Genomic DNA, 12,225 nt, shown 5'->3' on the forward strand with positions numbered 1-12,225 from the left:
CTGCCTGCTCAGTTTGTCCCTCCCCCATCAGCTCGGGCCGCTCTCCCCCCTCGCTCTACCCAAGCCTGGGGGAGCCAGTGGAGATTAAATGTAGCCTCTATAAGCCAAGCACATCATGTAGCTGTGTTTCTAGGGCCTCTCTCTCTCTCTGTTTTTCTCCCTCACTTTCATTCTCTTTTTAAAGGATAGTGTTTATGATGCCAGGCATGTGATAGAGAACTTCTAGAATGTCAGTGTCATTGTGAATACCAAAATATTTTACAAGCTATGAACTAAAAATGACAAAAAAAATCAAGAAGCGTGAAAGTCTATCCCTTTTTCTACACTATTTCTCGTTCTCCACCAACATCCTCCCCCCTTTGGGTTGATACTGCGGAGAAGTGGGCCTCTGGCTTTAAATGATCACAGCTGTGCGAGCAAATTAATGGATGATATTTCTCTGTTTTCCCCCCTTTTCTACAACTTTTTTCAACATGGATTTATAAAGAGGGAAAGAGGGACCAGGGGTGTCACGCTTCTACGTTTTCCCCCTCCTCTTTCCAATTTTGCATGCATCTCAGTCTGCTCGACTCTGAGAGAGAGGAAGAGTGTGCATGTGTGTGTCCTGGGAGAGAGAAAGCGAGCGAGAGCGAGAGAGATGGCGAGGGAGGGAGAAAATGAAATGTAAGACAGATACGGAGAGTGAAAGAGAAGAAGGGGGTGTGGAGAGAGCAAGCTAGCGAGAGTGGAGAGCCAGTAACGCGGTGCATTGATGCATTTGCTGCGTCTCAGATGTGCTCTTTCGGCGGGACGTAGCCCAGGGTTTTTGGCAGCGGCAGGCTGCCTGTTTTCCATCACCCAATCGAGCCAGACCTGGAATAGGGATATACGCACGAACGAAGTTGCCGCGGCTGAGCAGCGCTGGATAAGTGAGGTGAAGTGAATGAGTGAGAGTCTCTGTGCTGTGCTGTGTGTGTGTGTGTGTGTGTGTTCACCCCCTCCTCTCCTGAGATCCAGCAGACTGGCATGATTTGCTGGTGGTGTGGCCCTGGCTGCTGCTCGGACTGTCTCTCATCCTCAGTGCCATCACACCACCCTTCGGCTTTTTCTCATCGGCACGCTTTCCACCTCTGCGGCTTTTGTCGGCAAGCTGTAATATGGATGTACGGACCTTTGCTTTGATATTAACATCCATCCATCTCGCCTCTTGTCCAGCTCTCCTCTCTTTCATTCTTCCTCTTTCGTTTCACCCGAACAGCCTTCCAGTCAACATGACCGTATGACTCTCCCTTTTTCTAGCCTATCAAATCTGCATGATTTTGTCAGCAGGTCTAGCAACAAAAGTTGAAATCTGAGATTTCTCTCTCTCTTTCTTTCTCTCTCTCACCCACTTTCTTTGTCGAGCAGGCTGCGAGAGAACTGTGATCGGCTTCATACTCATCCTCATCCTCGCGCCAGGGTGAGTTTAAAACCATTTTCTGCTTCTCCCCACCCACAGCTGTAGCATCTGTTAGTGTCTTCATTACCTTTGTCTGAAGCTGCTTGTATTGGGCTTGCCAGTTAGCAGCAAGCTAAATTTTATTGTATTATCTTTTATTAACACTTCATGGTTTAGGTAATGTTACAGTTCAGTGCTTTAACCAGTGATGTACGTCGGGGATGCCAGTAGTAAGTCACAGCGACTAGACTGAGAGCTTTTTATGATTAGCGTTGAATGCTTGTGAGAGCGAGACAAGAGCTAGTGGAGAGTTTACCTGGAGCCATGGGCATTTTTTCAAAGTGGCCGTATTGTTCGATGTTAGAGACTGAGTGGGGGTGTTAGGGAAAGAGTGGGATCGAGCTTGTTGGGGGAGGGATAGATGGGTCAATGTTGTGTCTAACTGAAGGTTGCACTTGTTGTGTCAGACAGACAAACAAGTGTCGGGGCGATTGGGGGATGCACAAAAAGCTATGAGTAGATGGGCCTTTTATAGCCATATATTTTTTCAATTTTTATTGCTGTGGAACACATCAGTGTGCTCGAATTTTGTTACAGGTTGGCAGTCGGTCTGCAAATGTGCCTCTCACAATCCCTGAGACCCTAACTTGTGACGTTTTCCTGTTATGTGCACGGGTTAGGTTCTTGGGAGCTGAGAGGGGCGCTCTGTCATCAGCCCGCCGGCGTCGGAAACAAAGACATTTTAGTCAACAGTGTAGCGCAACTGTCAGAGGAGAGAGGAAGCAGCTAGCCGTGTGTATAAAGGGACAGTGTGCATAGGGAGGGCGCGCATTGAAGAAATGCCGGCATACAGGTCATGTGATGTGCTAGTGGGTAGGATCAGCTGAGGGTTCATTGTTGGAGAGATATGGTTAGAAAGAGGAAATCTGATTCCTTTGCATTTCTTGAGTTTAATTTCAAATGCTGCCAGGCCTTGAATGCATGTTAAAGTGATAAAATGAAAACTCTGTCATCATTTAGTCACTCTTACGTTGTTCTAAGTCTGTATGATTTTTGTGTGGAACACAAAAGAGGATATTTTGAGAAATGACTCTCCATTCAGTGGAAGTCAATGGTAACCAAGACATTTTTCAAAATATCTTCATTTGTGTCCCACAGAAGAAAGTCAAATAGGTCTGGAACGATTTGAGGGGGAGTAAATTATGGTGTTACACTATCCCACCATATCTTAGATTTATTCACATTTAATTTCACATTTCTTCATTTGAGAGCAGCACAAAGTACTATGGAGAGCGTCATGCTAAAGGCTCGGTACACTTGTGTTTGACCTCAGAGAGCCCTCAACTGCTCACTTTGTAGATGTGAACGTCATCTTTTTAATGTGTGCTGAGTCATGTGTGTTTGTGTGTGTAAGTCCCTCATGCTATGTGACGTGGCTTTAGCATGTAGCTTGGCTACTGTGGTATGCAAGTGCTAACAGGGCCTTACATTTTTGGTTGCTGGCTAACCTAGATGTATATCCCTTAAGGCACTGGACCTTAAAGATGTGCAACTGGAGGACATCACCCCTACAACCAATTAATTAAATTTGGTGAAAAACATTGTGTTATGAGAGAGATGGGGTTGTCGAGAGTTCACCTACGCTCCTTCGTGGTTCGTTCCATTTCCGTAGTGTGTTAGTGGACCATTTATCCACTATTGTGGCACGTCTGACTGCTGTTTGAAATGGCATTGCGGCAACATTTCAACAAAGGAATGACGCAAAATGAGGCCAGAGAGTATTTATTGCAGTCTCTACACAAACACCTTTACAGTCTAAGACCTTTTTTTGGCATTTAGAGAGACAGTGAGAGGCTGCTTAATGAGATAAAGGCTTGCCCACAGTTCATGGACGGTGCATTGCCTCGTTTAAGGCATCAGCCGCTGCATCGTACGTATAATGCATGGTGCCATCACACCCACATCCCTGTCTGTCTTTCTCTCTCTACCCACCATTACACCCACAGGCTGTCTCCCTACCTCTCTCTATCTATCGGTACCCAATGTCGCATTCAAAGAAAACTCTCTTCATCACAAACCCTGTCGCTCCTGTTGAAGACATCAAACGCTTTGGGGTTTGAGGTGTGACGGTTTTTGCTAGCCAGCAGCGTAGCACTTTGTCTTGGTGCATGTCCAGGTAGCCATGCTCTTGCTCTCTAAGAGGATTTGTCTGGTACACTCTGCTTAGATTGCTTGCTGAATTTCCAATGGAAATCGTCAAGCTCTCGCACACATTTCTGAGGCTTTCCAAATGAAAATGAATGGCTTGTAGTAGCCGGTCCCCCATAGCATGGCATAATGCTGGCTTTACCCCAGTCTCTGCAATGCTGTGCTCTGGCGTCTAGGCTGCAGCTCTATTGTTCACTCCTGTCTCTCTGCGCTCACGTTGCACTCCACTGGCACTGGGACAGCCTCCCCGAGCCTGGCCCACTTTTAAGGTGGACCGGTGAACATGGAGGAAGCCATACAATCACGTTTAAGGCGGACTGCGACAGGTTTACTGGCTTAGAACAAAGGCTGCCGCAGTGAGGAAGGTTGTGCAGGTGGAGTGTTAGACAGCGCCAGGGTGGGTGACGCCCATGGCTAAGCAGCACCGAGCCAAATGACACACTTCCAGACAGATCCATCCAGTCGGGTCCATTTGATCTGCTGAGGCTTCATATCCATCGTCCCACCTACCACGGTGAAAGATTTGCCCCGGTCCGCCATAGGAGTGTCAGTAAACGTCCTTCTGAAATGCTAAAGTACCTCAAGTCTAAAATTAGTGCAAAGGCAGCCTGTTTGATGAAAAGAGAGTATTACTTAGTATTGAACTACAAAGTTATGTTGGTTAGTATAGTGACTATTCCTTCTACAACCAACCAACACCGATCACTCTGATTGGGTTCTCATGGAAAAGAGTCCGGACTCATGATGGTGACCACATGCTAGTGCGATTGTTTATCACAGTATTCATAGATTTTTTTTAAATAAATCATGGCAAGATGGTGTGGAAAGCACGTTGTCTGTCAGAAGCAACAATATTTTCCATGCCCACAGGTGATGTTGCTCAGTATTTGGTTGGCATAAAAATGGAAGGATAAATTGATCCAAATTCTATCCTGAGACCTAAAATCATGCTTCTACAGTGTTCATTGGTATTGACCTATAATGTAAGGGAGGTTGAGGCTGAATGTCTGCCTACTGAGCAGTCACATGGAGAAGGTATGTGCTTGTCCATGCTCTTCATTATTCTAATGGACTCTCTGGAGTAAGCGGGCAGACTGAATGCACATGTATAGTCAAAAGTGAAGGATGCATTTTAGTGATTCTTATGCGAACACGCAGTAGATGATCATGTGTGTGTCTGTCATACCTTCATCCACATGCAACATTCCAGAATACTTTTTCCCTCGGGACAAGGGTAGGCTACAGCTAGTGCACTTTTTAATGATGCAGAAGAGCACAGCTGTGTGTGTGTAGTCAGAGAGCAATCATAGTAATGATATATCAGCCGGTCTGAATAACCGACTGATATTTGTCCATTTTGACATTATCGGCATCGGCTGACTGCCCTATGCTTTTTGATGAACAGAAGTAGTACATTTAAAAGATGATTTTATCCAAAGCAACTTAGAACTATAGGTTCTCTCCTGTGTCAATTCCAAAATCAACCAACAGCCCTATTTCAGTTATTTTATTGAGTATTTGCTAAAGACTTTGTAAAATAACTTTAAAAAAGCTACTTATTGTGTGTTTCAGTATTATATTGCATTATATCTCACAGGTATCAGCACTGGTCCATATCGTTTAATCACTATGTATGTACACACTGTATGATGGAGAATGGCTGCATCTACATTGGTCCAAAGCAGGCTCAGCTGCTTTCTTTCATAATAAGCATCGAGAGAGTTTGCTGTCTGCATGGCCATTTGCGCAGACAGACAGGCAAGCTGGCTTCTCGGACCTCAGTACAAGTTAGAGCAGCTTAAGGATTACCAGCACAGGCATAGGAAGATTAATCAGCTCACAGGCCTAACCTAATTAAGCCAGCGGGGAAATGTCACCAGTGTATATCAACAAGCCTTTCTCTTTCACTCGGCCCTGCCCAGTTCAGGAATGCACGGATAGGTCAGCCCTCTCATCCTCTGTCCCGGACTGTCCGTGGAGCTCACCGAGCAGAACAGTATTCCTTTCACTGCACTCAGGTCAGTTGGTTCATATGGAGACAGCCTGGAAATCCCCTTAGTTACTGTGGGAATGTGCTGCTGGGTCGGACCTGTTCTGCCTCATCTCACTGGGCCTTACTGAACTCAAACGCTGTGGTGCCTAATAGTGTGAGATTACCTGTTGCATTCATATCCATAGTTTAATCAGTTGTTCAAAAATTGGTACTCAAAGGAAAGATCTGAAAAATGAGTGGGACACTATTTACCTGGGTCATGAATATTAATGAGGTGATGTAACACATTCAAGCCATTTTAGGATTACTGCTTTCCAGTTGCACTCAACTGCCGACATCGTTTTTGTATTTTTTTTTTTTTACACTGTGACCAAACAACACAAAATGACAAGCCCTTAAAATTTGATTATTGCTCTAGAAGTGGATGGGGAACAAATCTAGTGATTTCTAAAAATGGAAGGACATTAATCTGTAGCAGCTGTACATAAGGTTGCCAAAATGATGCAGTTGATTTGTTGATCTGATCTGAACTTTCTGAGTAATGTTATTAGTGAAATGCCCTATCGTAACTGATATAATCAATAAAACACTACCATTTACCACTACAAGATTTTTAAATGACATTTCTTTAATTAAATGAAAGAGGTTTCTTATTCCTCACCAAGGCTGCATTTATTTGAATAAAAATACAGTAAAACAGTTTTCTATTTGAATGTTTTAAAATGTAATTTATTCCTGTGATCAACAGTCATTACTCCAGTCTTTAGTGTCACACGATGCTTCAGAAATCATTTTGATATGCCGATTTGCGGCTCAAGAAACATTTCTTATTATCAGTGTTGAAAACAGTGCTGCTTATGACTTTTATTTGATATAGAAATACATTTTGATCAATTTAATGCATCCTTGCTGAATGAAAGTATTAATTTCTTGCAAAAAAAAAAAAAAAATGAAAATCTTACCAACCCCAAACTTTTGATAAATTGGGGTGAAATAAACAAACTGTCATTTATTACTTTTAATTTTGCACTCAATCAGAATTTCTAAGCGTGATAATCAATCTTCACCTCTGTGTATGTAATTCTCTCCATAATCACGCTCGGTGACTGATTAATTTGTCATTAATAAACATTGTCTCTTTTGGCTGTGGCCCTGTTCCCTCGGGAGCCAGGAATTGTGTCGCTGTGGTGACTGTTGTCAGTGCGATTTGCATGACAGTGGTTGACGTTTGTTTCTCAGCGATTTGCCAGGGGCAGCTAGTGGCCAGGTCTCCGAGTGCCGAGAAAAGCATGGTGGCAGCTCTGTCTCTCACTCTGTCATCATCAGCGCTGCATGCGCATGTGTGTGTGTGTGTGTGTCCTGCCGTCAAATGAGGCACAAAGGAACATTCAAATCATGTTTCTCACACTTCCACAAGCACCTTGAGGAAATAATGGCCCCAGTGCTGTAAAGGGCAATGCTCATTGGTAACGGGTATTACAGATTGCCAGAGCTGTATCCTAAAGCCTCCCCAATTATATGGCACATGTCACACAAAGCCTTCATTCACACTGGAAGTCTACGCATATTATAAACGTGTTCAACTGTCAAACGTATTAATTCTTTTCTGCAGTGCGATCATGCCCACGTATTATGGTGTTTGGCAGAGCATGAGACGCTTTTTGTTATTTTGTTGTTTCAGGACGCAGTTCAGCCTCTCGTATCTCAATCTCATTTGATGTTGAATTAGTTTGGCGTCAGCTTCACATAACCTTATAGGATTGGATCTGCTATGCTACTATGGCCAGAATATTGATAACAGATGTTCAAATGGCTTATCAGATCATTATTCGCATGCCAAAGTAATCTCTCATTATTATTTGATTATTGTTATTGTTATCATAAACTGTTGTTTTTGTTTGTCTACTTGCATTTTTTTTTATTTCAGAGTTTATTAAAGATTAACAAGGGAGATTTTTTTTTGTTTATTGATGCTATATTGAAGCCGTGTTGTTTAATAAATGGATGTTTTAGATATTTTTAAAATGCATTTAATCAAAAATGTATGAAGGATATTATATTATATTATGTTATGCTATATTATGTTTAATTAAATGTGGTTTCAGACACCTGCCAAAATTTGTACATGTTTGAATGTGAAATTAAAATGTCCGTCATGTAGGAACTTTTTTGATTCGACTTCATTTATTGTCAAGAGGCTTTTTGAATTTGTCTTGAGCATGTTCAATTTTGTTTTAATTTAATTTACTTTTCTTTAATTAAAAAATTAAATAAATTATGACATGCATATTTTCTTTAGACAGCTGCAGGATTGATACGGCGGCGTTGTTGAAATGTGGGTGCTGTGGAGGCAGACTGTCACTGTCTGTGTTTGTGAATATTGACTAACCTGAACAGAGAGACAGAGGGCAGGCTGGGTGTGAGCCATCGGCCTCAGACTGTCCTTCCTGTCCTCTGCTTAGAAAACATGTCAGACGTGCATCCAGAGATGCCTGCTTTGGATGGACAGCACGTCTTCTCCTTTCCTCAACCTCCAGGACAACATAATACACAGTGCTGGCTAGTCCTGATGTTAAGAAAACCAATGCAACCCAAAAATACTGATATATAAAAAAAAAAAGCTTTTTAGTGAGGTTTGAAATTTCTAGACTTTACGTTGACTGCCTTTTCAAACATTGCCCTAATGATGAGTTTAACATTTTAAATAAGCTTTAAAGAAGACGGGTTAGTTGTCATGCTTTTCACTTCAGGGTGGTTTATTTTTGAAAATCAGCTTCTGTTTAGACACATACAGACAGTCTTTTGAACATCTCTTCTAATATTGCCCAGGAAAGCTACAGCTTTTTATATATTAATCGCATCCAAAATAAAGATTTTTGTTTACATAATATATGTATGTGTGATGTGTATATTTGTGACCCTGGACCACAAAACCTGTCGCTGGGGTATATTTGTAGCAATAGCCAAAAATACATTGTATGGGTCAAAATGATCCATTTTTCTTTTATGCCAAAAATCATTAGGATATTAAGTAAAGATATTTTGTTCCATGAAGATATTTTGTAAATTTCTTACCGTAAATGTATAAAAACTTCATTTTTGATTAGTAATATGCATTGCTAATAACTTCATTTGGACAACTTTAAAGGCGATTTTCTCAATATTTAGATTTTTTTGCACCCTCAGATTCCAGATTTTCAAATAGTTGTATCTCGGCCAAATATTGTCCGATCCTAACAAACCATACATCAATGGAAAGCTTATTTATTCAGCTTCGAAAATCGAAAAATTGACACTTAAGACTGGTTTAGTGGTCCAGGGTCACATTTATTATGTATATATAAATACACACACATGCATGAATATATTTCAGAAGAATATGTTATGTTTATATAGACACGTAAATATTTTCAAAATATTTTTCTATTATATAGCTAACACTTGGTATTCACTTGTTGATCCAACAATATTACAATATGGTTATTGTCTGAATAAAAATAAGTAATTTTAATTAGTATGGTTGGAAATGGTTGGTGATGTTGGAAACCACTTTTTTTATTGTATTTTTAATGCCAAATCTCATTTTTACTGTTTGATTGTATAACTTCTCCCTGTGACAGTTAGCCCCGGTATCCCCTTTTTGAATAGCTATTTTCATCTTCAGCATTTTTATATTTTTAAAGACACAAATCTCAGGTTTGTCGTCATCGGCGGAGGTGTGTGTGTGTGTGTTTGAGGTTTAAAGTGCAGTTGCAGGTCGCGGTGAAGATGTGTGTGAGGGGAATGGTGAGATGGCTCAGGGACTAAGCCTGCTCTTAGTCTGCCATCTCAGTCAGGAAAGCCTCTGCAGATTATCCTCGAGCTGACAGCAACCAAAATAGAATGAGCCTGATTCCCTCTTTTTTGTGTATGTGTGCACACGCTGCCCTTTTTCTTAGTCTCTGTCTGTCTGTCTCATTCTCTCCCACTCAGTTTCCCTCCTGCTGTCATTTATGTTTTATTCGCACACTCTCCGAATCCTATCCTCGCATGGCTTTTGGCCTACTTATTGTATTATGAAGCGTCAGTGTTTCTGGGTAAGCGAACGTGTGAATGCTGTTGTGTACGCGAGTGTGTTCGTGTGTGAATGTTTTCATGTGAGCGAGTGACCGCACCCCATTGATTTGTGAAGAAATCGGCTCCAAACTCTAAATCCACGATTGGCGCGGCCTTCCTTCCAGGGCTCAGCACAAATTTTTGTCTGACTAATATTTTTAGGAGCATCCAGTAAATGTAACTGCCTTTATATTGGTGCCTCACTGATGTTCCTTATTTAGAACTTTATTGACAGGCTCAAGATATCCCGTATGTTTGAAAGCTGTTGCTTTTTCAGACCACCGTGAGCGACACCTCCCTGCGTTTGTCAGTTTAAGACCTGGAGTGATAATAAGCCCTTTGTCTGTTTGTGTCTGTAATTTACAGTCCTTTTGTTTTGAATATAACATGCTTTTGTTTAATCGTTATGCATCGAAACCTTGTATGTTTTCAGATGATATGTAAATCTAACAGCCTCCTCCATGTCAGACACGGACTTCGAGTCAGTGAGTTTAGGCTCCGCAAGTTCAAGAAAACACTTCCACAATGGCGTAGCAAATGGCTGTTACATTATCAGACCCCAAGGAGGCTTTTCCGCACAAACCTGCTGACCCTGTGCAGGCACGAAATGCCCGTCTGACTGTAATAAACCCCCCGTAGGGGCTGGATGTGGGGGCCCGAGTCTCCCTCTCTCACCTTCCGAAAACACTTCCAGTTGCTGGCTCCCCGCTCTCTGCCGTGGCTCTGGCGCTGGTGTCAAATCTCCTGACTTTGTCTTGATTGTATTAAATCTGCAAAACACAAATTAAAATGAATGTAAAAGAAATAAACGATGAAATGCTTCGGCTTTCTGCGGCTTCTTTGTTTTCTCGGCACACAAGGATGAGTGAAGGCAGGTTAACGGGGACAGCGGGCCAAAAGCCATGGGGGAAGGGCTTGTTTTCGTGCAGGCTTTAGCAATACTATCCATTTCAAATTTAAATGGAGCTTCCTGCTTCAAAATCATCGTCTCCTTTGAAGGTATTTAAAGAAGCTTTAAAATATAAAACATGTTTGGACACACATCAAGACATATTTTAGATCAGTTAACAGCAATTATAACAAAAGAAAATTGCCAGTCTGAATAAATCAATAGTTTATTTTCTAAATGTAATTATGCTGATGGACCACATACACAGAGTCTCTAAAATGCATTCAGACATTTAAAAACTGATGAATGTCTTTCTATTTCGCAAAACATTTCACAAAAAGTTTGTTAGGTTGCTTGGACACCTTCATCCCTCAACGTTCAGCAATTATGACTTTTTTAAACAGCATATTTATTTAAGCAATAACAAGGATAATGGGCTGTTTTGCATTTGCGCTGACTCGAGTTTTCAATCTTTGTTTTAGTTTAATGCGTTCTGTTTGTTTGTGGTCAATTCCAGGGCACTTTTGTTTTCTTTCAGCGGGGGTAATAAACCCATAACGCTGTCGGCCACATTCATTTAGTTTTAATATCCTCCGCTTCTCATTTTTCCTTACTAATCATTACTGATGTTGCTTTGATCCTCAGCAACTGGTTTGTTATGTGAATTCTGAAGACCCCTGCATGTTAGCAGGAATCCACAGCGCTCTGTATCTATTTCTAATTATTTATTAGCCACTTTAATAGCAAGGATATTTTCAGTGTGTTGCTATAGAAACTATATAACAGTGTGCTATGTTATTTTCAGGTGGGGTTTTTAAGCATATTTGTGAGTGTCAGGCTTGAGGAAAATGGTGGTCAGCTAGTCACGTGTCAGGTCTCTATATACAGATACAAAGCTTGTCTGTCTGTAAAAGTTTCAGTACAACTTTAACTGTTTTTTTTCTCCTTTTCTCTCCTGCAGTACATAACAAATCATCAAAGCCAGGATTAAAATTTCGTGAAGGAGCAGCTTTGACTGCTGGAAGACTTAAGCGTATTAGCTTTAAAACCAAGATGGGAGTTTCAAGTGATGTATGGCAGACTTCAAAGATGTTTTAATCTGTCAGTAGGCATGCTCTTGCACAGGCTATTTATATTAGGACACAGTGTTTCTTCTGCCTGCATGTCCTAATCAATGGCTTCTCCGGCTAGACCCAGCCTGATGTTGGTGTTAACCAGTTATTAAACAGCTGCACTTCCTCAAGATTGTTTCCTCTGCTTTTCTTTAGAGTGGTCTTTAGAGGCACGACATATGCTTATTATGAATACTGATTTGTCATGTCAGTTTGTTAAAGATTGTATGATTTAATGGTCGCACTGCACTTGTGTTCATGCTACCAAAATGTATTTGGTGTGACTTATAGGTCACACTTAAAAGTATCAGTATATCAAACCGAGTGTCATTTATTTTACAGAAAGACAAAACATTTGACAAAAAGAGTTTTGTTCGGTTGTCTGTGTAACATTCATTGTTAATGGGATGAATTAGCGCTGTGTTTACTCTGATTGAACACATGTAGTTGACATATCAAGAGGATCGGCAGTATCTTGCGGTGTGATGTGCTACATTTTTTTCCACATCTT

General features: G+C 41.3%; 2 long non-coding RNA genes across 2 annotated transcripts in view; both read left to right on the forward strand.

The window, feature by feature from the left end:
• The window catches only part of LOC131520699 (uncharacterized), a 79,904-nt gene that overhangs the window by 47,784 nt on the left and 19,895 nt on the right, over nucleotides 1–12,225 (forward strand). The gene's annotated exons all lie outside the window — the stretch shown is intronic.
• On the forward strand, nucleotides 954–11,801 carry LOC131520698 (uncharacterized). The gene is made up of 3 exons (XR_009266111.1): nucleotides 954–1,256; nucleotides 1,387–1,438; nucleotides 10,147–11,801. It is a non-coding gene; the product is annotated as an uncharacterized LOC131520698 (long non-coding RNA).

Source organism: Onychostoma macrolepis, chromosome 15 (assembly GCF_012432095.1).
Source record: "Onychostoma macrolepis isolate SWU-2019 chromosome 15, ASM1243209v1, whole genome shotgun sequence".
Classification (NCBI taxonomy): domain Eukaryota; kingdom Metazoa; phylum Chordata; class Actinopteri; order Cypriniformes; family Cyprinidae; genus Onychostoma; species Onychostoma macrolepis.